The sequence below is a fragment of the Esox lucius genome, chromosome 12, assembly GCF_011004845.1.
Source record: "Esox lucius isolate fEsoLuc1 chromosome 12, fEsoLuc1.pri, whole genome shotgun sequence".
NCBI lineage: Eukaryota > Metazoa > Chordata > Actinopteri > Esociformes > Esocidae > Esox > Esox lucius.
This window is the reverse complement of record NC_047580.1, coordinates 1541504-1554210: the sequence shown is the minus strand read 5'-3', so window position 1 is coordinate 1554210 and position 12707 is coordinate 1541504. Positions and strand designations below refer to the sequence as shown.

The 12707-nt window shown below is 40.4% G+C and overlaps 1 protein-coding gene across 4 annotated transcripts in view; it reads left to right on the top strand.

Annotated features, from left to right (window-relative positions):
- Nucleotides 1–12707, top strand: part of si:ch211-180f4.1 (leucine-rich repeat neuronal protein 1) — a 134079-nt gene that overhangs the window by 69775 nt on the left and 51597 nt on the right. The window contains exons 2-5 of one of the 4 annotated variants that reach the window (XR_001198052.4): nt 9340–9447; nt 10127–10227; nt 10544–10651; nt 10800–11692. The exons of the other annotated variants lie outside the window; for them this stretch is intronic. The gene's annotated coding sequence lies outside the window, so the exon portion shown is untranslated. Of the gene's footprint in view, nt 1–9339; nt 9448–10126; nt 10228–10543; nt 10652–10799; nt 11693–12707 lie in introns of those variants that run through there. 4 annotated transcript variants of the gene reach the window in all.

Genomic DNA, 12707 nt, shown 5'->3' with positions numbered 1-12707 from the left:
ACAATGCCAGACCACATACTGCATCAATTACAATCAATGTCATGGCTGCATAGAAGAAGGATCCGGGACTGAAATGGCCAGCCTGCAGTCCAGATCTTTCACCCATAGAAAACATTTGGTGCATCATAAAGAGGAAGGTGTGACAAAGAAGACCTAAGACAGTTGAGCAACTAGAAGCCTGTATTGGACAAGAATGGGACAACATTCCTATTCATAAACTTGAGAAACTTGTCTCAGTCCCCAGACTTTTTTGAGATGTGTTGATGCCATGAAATTTAAAATAAACTAATTTTTCCCTTAAAGTGATACATTTTCTCAGTTTAAACATTTGATGTGTCATCTATGTTGTATTCTGAATAAAATATTGAAATTTGAAACTTCCACACCATTGCATTCTGTTTTTATTCACAATTGTACAGTGTCCCAACTTTTTTGGAATCGGGTTTGTAGACTTTCCCAGGGAGGCTGAGTTTGATACCCCTGTAATTGGCACATACCCTCTGGTCCCCCTTTTTGAACAGGGGAACCACCACCCCGGTCCGCCACTCCTTAGGCACTTTCCCCAACTCCCACGCAATGTTGAAGAGGCGTGTCATCCAAGACATCTGTGATGGTAATTCCATCGACCAGAACTCTTAAATAAGGAAGTACAGAGACGAAATACTCTGGGCACAATTAACAGTGAGACGCAACAGAGAGACGCGTCACATCCCCTCCACACCCAAAGCTTTCAACATTTCTGGACGGATCTCGTCAATCCCCCAGAGCTTTGCCACTTGTTGTTTGACTACCTCAGTGACTTCTGCCATGGAGATTCTGCAATGCTTCCCCATCAGCCTCCAGCTCTGCCTCCACTATAGAGGGCGTGTTAGTGGGATTAAGGAGTTCCTCTGAACTGTACACAGCTTGAATAGTTCCCCGTTTTCCCCTCCTGAGGTGGCGGACGCTTTTCCAGAAACACCTTGGATGCTGAGCGAAAGTCCTTCTCCATGGTTTCCCCAAACCGCTGTTTGGCCTCTTTCACAGCAGAGGTCTCAGCCCTTCGGGTCTGTCGGTATACTGCAACCGTCTCTGGAGTCCTCCGGGATTACATATCCAGGAAGGCCTCCTTCTTCAGTCGGACGGCTTCCCTGACCACCGGTGTCCACCAGGGTGTTCGAGGGTTACCGCCCCTTGATGCACCTAAGACCTTTAGACCACAGCTCCCCGCCGCAGCTTCGGCAATGGAGGCTTTGAACAATCGACCACTCAGGTCCACTCAGGGGGCCTCCTCCAGACGTTCTCATTTCACCGCACTACCCGTTTGGGTTTTCCCGGTCTGTCCAGAGTCTTCCCCCACCCCCTGACCCAACTCACCACCAGATGGTGATCGGTTGACAGCTCTGCCCCTCTCTTTACTCAAGTGTCCAAAACATCCTGTCTCAGATCCGATGACACGATCACAAAATCAATCATCGAACTTTGGCTTAGGGTGCTCTGGTACCACGTACACTTACGAACATCCTTATGTTCGAACATGGTGTTCGTTATAGATAATCCATGACTAGCACAGAACTCACAACAACAAACGACCACTCGAGTTCAGATCAGGGAGGCCGTTCCTCCCTATCACGTCTCTCCAGGTGTCTCCATCATTGCCCACGTGTGCATTGAAGTCCCCCAGCAGAATTATGGAGTCCCCTAGTGGAGCCCCATACAGGACTCCATTCAGGGTCTCCAAGAAGGCCAAGTACTCCGAACTGCTGTTAGGGGGCAAATGCACAAACAGTCAAAGAATCACCCCCCACAACCCGTAGGCGTAGGGAGGCGACCCTCTCATCCACTGGGGTAAACTCCAACATTGCGGCACTCAGCCGGGGGCTTGTGAGTATCCCAACCCCCGCCTGGCGCCTCACACCCTGGGCAACTCCAGAGAAGAATAAAGTCCATCCCTTATCCAGGAGTACGGTTCCAGAACCGAGACTGTGTGTGGATGTAAGCTCCACCAGATCTAACTGATAGTGCTCCACCTCCCTCACAAGTTCCGGCTCCTTCCCCCACAGAGAGGTGACGTTCCACATCCCCAGAGCCAGCCCCTGCCCTCCGGATCTGGTCCTTCGAGGCCCCCTGGCCTTCAATGCCACCCATATGGCAGCGCACCCGACCCCAGCGGTTCCTCCCATGAGTGGTGGGCCCATAGGATGGAGAGGGGGGTGTTGCTTTTTCGGGCTATACCCGACTGGGCTCCGTGGCAAACCCGGCCACCAGGCGCTCGCCGGCGAGTCTCCCTCTGGGCCTGGCTCCAGACGGGGGCCCCGGGCTTCCTCTGGGCAGGGTAATTCCTCTTCTTCCTCGTTTGTGCATAGGGGTATTTTGAACCATTCTTAGTCTGGCTCCTCCCCTGAGACCACTTTGCCATGGGATGCCCTACCAGGAGCACTAAGGCCCGGACAACACAGCCTTCAAGTTCATAGGAACACACAAACCTCTCCACCACAATTAGGTGATGGCTCCCGGAGAGAGTTTCAAGTTTCTTCAAGTGCAGTTACAAAAACCTTTGATGAAACTTTACGTAATTTACTTAGAATTCAAGGCACACTAAAGCAGTGTGGCTACCAGAGCATTCCTCATTGATACACTTTCCCATCTGGTTTGTGCTTAAGGGGACTTTCAGTTGTTTGTCAACTGGACAATGACCCAAAACACATCTCCAGGCTGTGTAAGGACCATTTGACCCAGAAGGAAAGTGATGGTGCTGTATTAGATGACCTGGACTCCACAGTCACTCAACTTCAAACCAATTTAAATGGTTTGGGATGGGTTGCACCACAGAGTTAAGGAAAAGCAGCCAACAAGTGCTGAGCATATGTGAGAACTCCTCCAAGACCATGGAAAAGCAGTCTAGATCACTGGTTGGGAGAATTCCAAGAGTGTGCAAAGCTGTCATTAGGGCAAAGGTGGCTACTTTTGTCATGGTGCGGTGAGCAGCAGCGCCACCATGCCATAATTTCTCAAGTTCCCATATCTCATGAACACATCCCGGACTGTCACATGTTTCCCATCTTCCACACCAGGTCCCAATTGTCATCATTTGTATGTGTATATATGTTTCCCCTCTGCTCCCCACATTGTGGATCATTGTTGCTGTCGCTGTCATTGTTGCTGTCCGTTCATTTAATCGGTGAGTGTTGTTGAATGTACTGTTTGAATGTTAATTGTTAAGACGCATGTTGCGCACATTTATTTCATTCAGTCATTAGTATTGTTTTCCGTTCGTGTTTGGTTTGTTTGTTGTGTATTAAAACCCACGAACGAGATTACTGCCTGCGCCTGGTTCCTAACCAACACGACACCAACGACAAGTGTTACAACTTTAATGAATCTAAAATAAAAAATAAAGGTTGATATAGTTTTGGTTACTACATGATTCCATATGTTATTTTTTATGTCTTCTCTATTATTGTAGAATGTGGAACACAATCAAAATAATGAAATACTCTGGAATGAGCAAGTGTGTCCAAACCTTTGACTGGTACTTTATCCTAAATGACAGAGGAAGAAATTATGGAGGAATAAATGGGCCACTGATTTTAATCCATTTAATCCAAGTCTATCATCACATGTGCAATATTGAATATTGTCTTGTCACTATGTGTAGGGATTTGCAGTATTTATGATACATGTATTTAAAATACAAAATAGATTTTGCAATCCATTTTGGATTTTGTGATTTGTATTTGATAGAAAATATGAAGCCATTTTCATCAACCCTATCAAAATACTTTTGTAGTTTAAACATACTGTAAAATGCTTTGTGAGAAGTCTACATGATGACAAGGTCTTATGCTGCTATACTATTGTGCTGGGGGATTGGGTCAGTTCTCCTTCCCCACTAAGTTCTCCTTCTCCACTATAAATTGTTGTTGATATGAGGATTGCATTTTCTGAATATTCCCAGTCACCTCCTGTTTTAAACTTTTAGGAGTTCCTGGTCCACACCTGCGGTGTACCTGGTTTGGGGGGCCCGTTGCTGTCCCTGTCCTTGTCCATCTGGTCATACTTCTGACCTAGTCTAAATTGAAATAGACTCTGGATTTAGCCCACATGCATTTATTAATTATTCCAATTGGACTCTTTATATTTCACCCGGCACAGCCAGAAGAGGACTGGTCACCCTCTGAGCCTGGGTCCACTCTAGGTTTCTTCCTAAATTTCGGCCTTCTTAGGGAGTTTTTCCTAGCCACTGAAATTCCACACTACTGTTGTTTGCTCCTTGGGGTTTAAGGCCGGGTGTTTCTGTAAAAGCACTTGGTGACAACTGCTGTTGTAAAAAGGGCTTTATAAATACATTTGATTGATTGGTGATCATAAAAATGCTGCTTCTGATTGGTGCCTACTCAGTAATTTGCCCAGACTTGTTGAGATCAGAACAGAAAATGTATCCATACAAGGTCAAGGTGAGAATCATGTATGTTGCCAGCTTTCCATCTAATTTAAAATCCTAAATTGCTAAAAAAAATGTACAGTTCATGTTACGTTTTGGTGTTCATTTTAGTAGCCTAGGCTAAATCGTTTATCAATTTACGTAATGTTCTAGTTAACTATTTGACATGAGTAGCAGCCCTCACAGTTCCGTTAGCTTGCTATGTTTAGTTTTCGTTGGTTGTGCACAAGATGTATAAAGCCTTTCAGTGTTGTACAACATTACATTATAATGCCATGATATTGTTTAATTTGTTTTTTATATAGCACAATTCATACATAAAAGCAATTAAATGTGCTTTACAAATAAAAAAATAGGTAACACTTTATTTAAAGGCCATATGCGTAACGCATTATACAGCGTTATACGTGTACTCATAATGCAATATAATACTGTAATAGTGCAGTATAAACATAGTTATAGACACTCGTAAAGACTCCTGAAGGCTTGTGATGTTGTATACCAGTACTCATAATGCATTATATGTTCAATTATAATGACCCATTATGTACAGAAAAATTGTGCTTCACAATTACTGGGAAACCGTTCCTCAAGGATTATGCAGCATTATAATTATCAACTCTGTGATTCATCTAAAATATGGGGTCAATGAGCAGCAAATCACTGTGTGCATCATAATCTTTTTAATGTTGTGTTATAGCATACTTATAAGCCACTATAAAGTAATCTTTGATTGCTTCAAGTAAAGTGATGAAATGTCGAATCACACAAACATAATACACCATAAGGCATTACTATAACATTATAAAGTGGTCATTGTCGGCATTCCGTAAAGTAAAACACTCTGCACATATCACAATGACACAACACAAATTCTTTCATACTCTGCTTTATTCCATTTGAGAATCATAAAATACATGGCCACAAAATTCTGGTTGGCAATTTGGCTTTTAGAATATTTGACCATAAATAGTCCAAAAAGGAAAGGTAAGAAAAGTCAAAGACATTGCGTGACAAAAACAATTAAGCCATAAGGCCAGAGTTATATGGCCAATATACAGTGTATTTGGATAGTACTCAGGCCCCTTCACTTTTCACATTTCTTACAACCTTACCATTTAGTTTTTTCACTCATTCAAAATTAAATAAAACAAAATATAAACTGGCTACCAAGACCTTTGTGACAAAAACTAAAATAGAAAAACACAACAACAACCATACAACAAATGCGCAACCAAAGACCACAAGTTGTTTTCATAAAAAATATATGCTATTTATCTACTTAGCTGTTATCCCAAAACTTTCAAAGGTATTTTGAGTGCAAATATTAACACGGTCCCAGTGGGAATCAAAACCACAACTTGAGCATTTCTAGCGCCATGCTTGAACAAATGAACAACAGAAGACCAAAAGGTGGAGCAGCGACATTGAGTAACTTTACTTATGACCAGCAATGGGCAACAGCTCTCCGTCTATTTTCATTTGTGATATCTTATTTTCAATATCAGTGGTCATGGCAGAACGGCACCTCTCAACAAAAGAGGACAGCTTCTCCACCCTCTCGTTCCAGGGGCCTAAACCCTTTAGCACATCTGGCGCTGCCAGGTGCAACTCGGCGACTGGAGCAGTACGGGCAATTGTTGTGCGGTCCAGTCCAACAGTGTCAAAGGCAGCCCTCATAGAATTTCCCTGCTTGAAGGCTTGAAGAGCCAACTTATATCTGGCAATGATGCTTCTGGTGTTTCTCACTGAGGGGAGAGGCACATTAATGTGGTTAAATACACATTAAAAAACAAACAGTAAGCTAACACTAGTTTTAATGATTGTGTTCATGATTTTCTATCAGTGATGTTGCTGTATTCATTTAAATGTCAGTCAATCAACTATTCATTAAAATTTGTCACTTCTAATTTGTTAAAGTATTTAACTTCCATTTGACTAATATAATAATAATAAAAGTGCTGCAGTGTCCTCTACTTTTTTATAGGTGAACCTAATGTAAAATTACCTCTTACACGACAGAGCATGTCACTGGCTGTGGCTGCTTTCCCATCTCTGTGTGAAGGTGAGTGTTTCGAAGCGCATCTCTTCCGTTTCTCTGGGCCTCTTTTGAGAACCAAATCCACTGGGCCTCGCTTAGGAGCTGAATCAATTGAAGAGTCGGAAAGGGCAGAGGTCACATCTGAATCATCAGCTGACTGATCAGAAATATCCATTTTGGAAGGCATTGAAGGGGTCATCTGCTTTACATCTACAGATTAAAAAGAGATATTTTAATTACATGTGGCCAATCCAGACAAATAGGCAAGCCCCATTTTAGTAAATATATCCAAAACTCAACTATGTATTTTGTCATAGCATACACTGTATTTGCCCTTTTTCGTCACTACTATTAATATTACTAACTTGAGCAGCTGGGACCAGATTCTTGTTCTTTTTTGACAATGATGACATTGCGAATGAATTCATCCTTCTTGGACAGTTCTCCCTGGAGGAAGGCTTTGTCATCTTTCAGGATTTTAATGGTTTCATCTCGTAGGGCCCCTTTTTCCCTCTCTAAGTCAAGAAGCTGCTGTAGCTGTCTCACCTCGTGAACACCAGTTGGGGAAGCAGGGACTGTGGTAAAGACCAGACATAAATGAGTACGTCAAATGATGATTAGTAAAACTGGTTAAAAACTAGCTACAGTGCCTCTGAACGATTATATTTCTCACCAAAAACATATAATTATATGTGTTTTTCATTTCATACTGTAAAGCAAGAGAAGGAGAACATTTTCAAAGGGGGTGTCAACTTTTCTATACCACCTGTATGAATAGAACATTGCTGTTCACCAAAAGTCTTCACCAAACTTGACGGTGCTTGAGCAATATGGCTGCATCCAGATGTGCAAACTTGTTGAAACCTATCCAATTAGACTCATGGCTATAATTGCGGCCAAAGGAGCCTCTACCAAATATTGACAAAATGGGGTGAATAGTTACTGAATCGATTACTTTCAACTTTATATTTTTAACTAATTTAAAACAATTAGATTAATTTTTCGTTTTGACTTTATAGATTTCTTGTGTTGATCAGTTTCAGAAAATCAGTGGGAATAGTCCAAGGGGGGTGAATACTTTTGAGAGCAAAAGTACATTATCATTCTCCAGTGTTTTTTTTTGCTGACATTTAGTAAGAAAATAGATAATAGATATCCTTTATTGCTGTGTCCATAAAAACATCTAGACTTAACAACACCAAATGTTAAAGAACACCTTTCCCCCAAATGTCTAATTACAATGAAGTGCTTGATGTATTTCCATTATGCATTTAAGCAGACTGTGCAGTTATAAACTAGTGACAGCCTTTATGTCCTGACCAATTACCAATATTTTGAGATACATCCTTGTTGATGTTAGTGGTGGCTGAAGCTGCCTTTCTTCGGCTCATCATCCCTGAAGAGAAATGAAGAATAAATAAAAAATAGTATAATTAAGCTGCTCTATAGCTAGCTAAAGGTTTCAACTTTAGGACAGGCAGCCATCTATTTGTGGTAAATAAAGTGGACTGGCATATAGGATAGATACATTTAGTTATTAGCCAAATAATGACTAAAGGAGTGGAACTGCATGGTGGGACCATGTCTAGTCAGATCCCTAGCAAGCTTAGCTAGCTATAGAGACTTCTAACTAGCTAGCTATAGCTATCACTAACCAAACCACAATTTGATTCCCTAGACAGGGAGTACTATGGCTTACCTAACTACTGTATATACCATATTCCTCGATTTCACTAATTGACAAGCTAGTAAGCTGGCTTTGGAAGTTAACAATAAAAGTGTGATACACATGCTGTAGCTAGCTAGCGATAGCGAGCAAGCTAACTCAACATAACATCAACATTTTGAAATGCTGGAGCAAGCAATCTCTATCGCATTGCAAACTTGCAGGTAACATGAGTTAAATATGTTAGCTTCCATGCCAGAAATGAACTACGTCTCTGTCGCTTAATTTAAAACTAGTGCATAAGTTAACAATTACTGAACTTTTTCTTCATGATTAAGCTACACACCCACCTTTGCTGGACTTTAGCTAACTGTGTATTGATTATGGTTTATAAAAGTAAAACTTGCTATCTGACCACAGAGCAGCTGTTGAGCGTAGTGAAATCGACTGGATCTGATTCTCAGAAAAGCGCGCGCATACCACAGAAACAGAAGTATCATACCCTCATCATAGGTCATGGTGATTTGACCTGATTGGCTAAAAAAGCTAAGGCCACAGAGAGGACGGTTCTAATAGGTAAACATGCAGTTGTATTTGTGAAGCACAATACAACACAATGTAGGTTATCGAGTATAGAGTAAGACATGACTCGTTTAAAACAAGAACTTACCCAATTGTTGCGCGCAAAGAACTCACTGAAACACAAACAAAAAACTGTGTTATGGATGCAAAGGAGAGGTCTTTTGCCGCATCACATGTTTTGTTCGTTATGTGAATGTCCAATGCTGCTGGTAAAGGTGTCTCGTCAAGTTGGATTTCACTGGTGAGTTCAAAACGTATGAGTAAAGTTTTTCCACATTTTCAAATGTAGCTACATATCGAATACATTTCAAATGTAGCTATATCGAACGTTACACTCTAACCTGATAGTGATATTGATGTCATAAGAATTGCCAATACCTGACAATAATACACTGCAAAGTGCTGATATTACAGTATATCATACATAACATACATCATCCTCTCTGAGGAAAAGCATTTTTTAACATTCTGTTTGAGATACATTTGAGCTGGGACTTAAGTGTTCTTACCCTCCAGTTTATCCTTTTGCCATTTATAGGTTGAGTCTACAAACATTTTGGGATATGAGTTAACAGAATGTTAACATTACTATTTTTCCTGAATGCTTCTGCTGACCCTGTGCCCTAGGACCTGCAGGAAGCACCGCTCCAATGGACGAGTGGTGTCAGTCCGTAAAGGGACCATGTTTTATAAGTCTCACAGAAGTCTGCTGAACCACTTGGAATTCATATACAGGTTTGTATACTGTAAACAAATTGGAGGAAATCATGATATGGACATACTACTTGGCTAAACTATTTCAGTTATATTGTATGTTCAAAGTTAACACTACAAATCTTCCATTGGCGAATGTTCTGTGATACATTAATTCCTTTTTGATGATAAGTTTAGAAAGTACAGTATCTCACAGAAGTGAGTACACTAATATTACTAATATTGCTATTTGGGCCCAATTTGGGCATTTTCACTTAGGGGTGTACTCACTTTTGCTACCAGCGGTTTAGACATTAATGTCTGTGTGTTGAGTTATATTGAGGGGACAGCAAATTTACACTGTTACACAAGCTGTACACTCACTACTTTACGTTGTAGCAAAGTGTCATTTCTTCAGTGTTGTCACATGAAAAGATATAATCAAGTATTTACAAAAATGTGAGGGGTGTACTCACTTCTGTGAGATACTGTGCATGTAAACTCATTGAACCAGCTGGTTTGAGATGTTGCGGATGGAGATGCCTGATTGTATAGCTTTTGTAAACTGGTTTGTATGTTGTCAAGCGGGCAGTAACTGTACGTACGTAGGCTACAATTAGATGACATTGTCTGTTCAGAGGCAAGGTCAGGGTGGCTTCGCTGTATACAAAGCTAGCACACTTACACCATTCATGTCATTTTATCATCATTTATTTTTTAGGTTTTCACAAGGGTTGCGAATGAGGCAGTTTGATCTCATGGAGGATGGCATTGCATCAAGCAGCAGAACCTCTGTCTAGAATGGCTTCAACACTCAGAAAAGTATGAACAACATTACTCTGAACTACCATGAGTCAATTTATTTTCTAATTACATATAATACATTTAATTGAAAATGGAACCCCATTTCCCCCAACCCCCCCACCCCCCTAAAAAAAATGTGCGGGTCCAATTGCTTGGGAATTAATTTGTCAAAGCTACCCCACCTTCTAGTCATATGTTTAGCAACACCAGCTTGCTATTGACTTTTGTCTGATTCCAGGGGAATTAACTACAGTCAGGATTAGCGGACATTAGGTTATAACGGGACCTAATAATACCTTACTGTTCTTGTATATTGCACTCTCTCTATTATAAGGTATGCAGGCGTGCAATTAACAAACGTCGCAACCAAGGCCAAATGGAAGTTGGGGGTCCCCATTGCTTCGTATTGCTGGATGAGAGCAAATTTACACACAAAAGAAAAGTAAGTGCCCTTTCCATTCAATATTACATTAATTGCTGCATGGTTTCAACAACTACGTTCACCATCTTGAAATTCACTTTCAGTTAGTGAGGCTGATTGTATTCAGAAAATGGTGAGAACTTACTATATCTTCCATGATTTTCTGTAGTACAACCGTGGCAGAATTGGACCAGCTTGGCGTCGAACCAAGAAATGGGTCCTTGGTATACTGGAGGTTTTGCAGTCATCAAGAAAGCCAATTCTGAAAATTGTCAGAGGGCGCTCCAGGAATGACCTTTTACCTACCATACTTCGTCACGTGAGGAGGGGCACAAGCATTGTGACAGATGAATGGCGCGCATACAGCAGAGCTCTGGTAGAGAAAGGGTATGATCATCACACAGTGTGCCACAAGAGGCACTTTGTAGATCCCACCACCAGAGCCCATACTCAGCATTTAGAGCGAGCATGGCAGACCTTCAAGATGGATGTATGGCGCCATCGAGGTAATCGTACCACAAAGCTCTTAAAAGAACACCTCAGAGTAATTGAGTGGGAATACTGGCTTGGAAGAAAGCACAGATACAGCAATCTTGGCCGTCTCATTCACGACATTCGAAAATACAATGTGCATGAGTGTCAATGAGTTTGCAGAGACAAAATATCGATATGGAAACTTATACCACAAGCATTTATTTTGTTTGGTAAAATGATCTTGGTAGCCAGTTTATATTTTGTTTTATTTAATTTTGAATGAGTGAAAAAACTAAATGGTAAGGTTGTAAGAAATGTGAAAAGTGAAGGGGCCTGAGTACTATCCAAATACACTGTATATTGGCCATATAACTCTGGCCTTATGGCTTAATTGTTTTTGTCACGCAATGTCTTTGACTTTTCTTGCCTTTCCTTTTTGGACTATTTATGGTCAAATATTCTAAAAGTCAAATTGCCAACCAGAATTTTGTGGCCATGTATTTTATGATTCTCAAATGGAATAAAGCAGAGTATGAAAGAATTTGTGTTGTGTCATTGTGATATGTGCAGAGTGTTTTACTTTACGGAATGCCGACAATGACCACTTTATAATGTTATAGTAATGCCTTATGCTGTATTATGTTTGTGTGATTCGACATTTCATCACTTTACTTGAAGCAATCAAAGATTACTTTATAGTGGCTTATAAGTATGCTATAACACAACATTAAAAAGATTATGATGCACACAGTGATTTGCTGCTCATTGACCCCATATTTTAGATGAATCACAGAGTTGATAATTATAATGCTGCATAATCCTTGAGGAACGGTTTCCCAGTAATTGTGAAGCACAATTTTTCTGTACATAATGGGTCATTATAATTGAACATATAATGCATTATGAGTACTGGTATACAACATCACAAGCCTTCAGGAGTCTTTACGAGTGTCTATAACTATGTTTATACTGCACTATTACAGTATTATATTGCATTATGAGTACACGTATAACGCTGTATAATGCGTTACGCATATGGCCTTTAAATAAAGTGTTACCAAAAAATATACATTATAATAATCAAACATAATAATCAAACATAGAATAAGAAAATAGAAATAGAGTAAAAACTAACTAAAAACATATGAAGCGATAAAAACTGTAAGGCTAAACAGTGTGGTTACGTTTAAGGGCCCTGTCTGAAAAGAGAAGTGTTTTTAACTTGGATTTACAGGTTTTATTAAAAGGTCTGAAGACCTCCCATCAAAAGGTCTGAAGACCTCCCATCAAAAGGTCTGAAGACCTCCCATCAAAAGGTCTGAAAAGCTCCCATCAAAAGGTCTGAAAAGCTCCTATCAAAAGGTCTGAAAAGCTCTGATCCTAAGGCGTGAAAAGCTCCTATCAAAAGGACTGAAAACATCCTATCAAAAGGTCAAAAAACCTTTTCCCCCAATTAAGTTAAGCGCTCATTCATAGGCGTGTGAAAAGAGGTTATTCCTCTGATAGTACCAAAACTTGCATTACAGAGAAATTATTGATTAAACATAGCAAGATAAAATATCCACGAAACAATAAAACATTAAATCCAAGAAAGAGAAATATA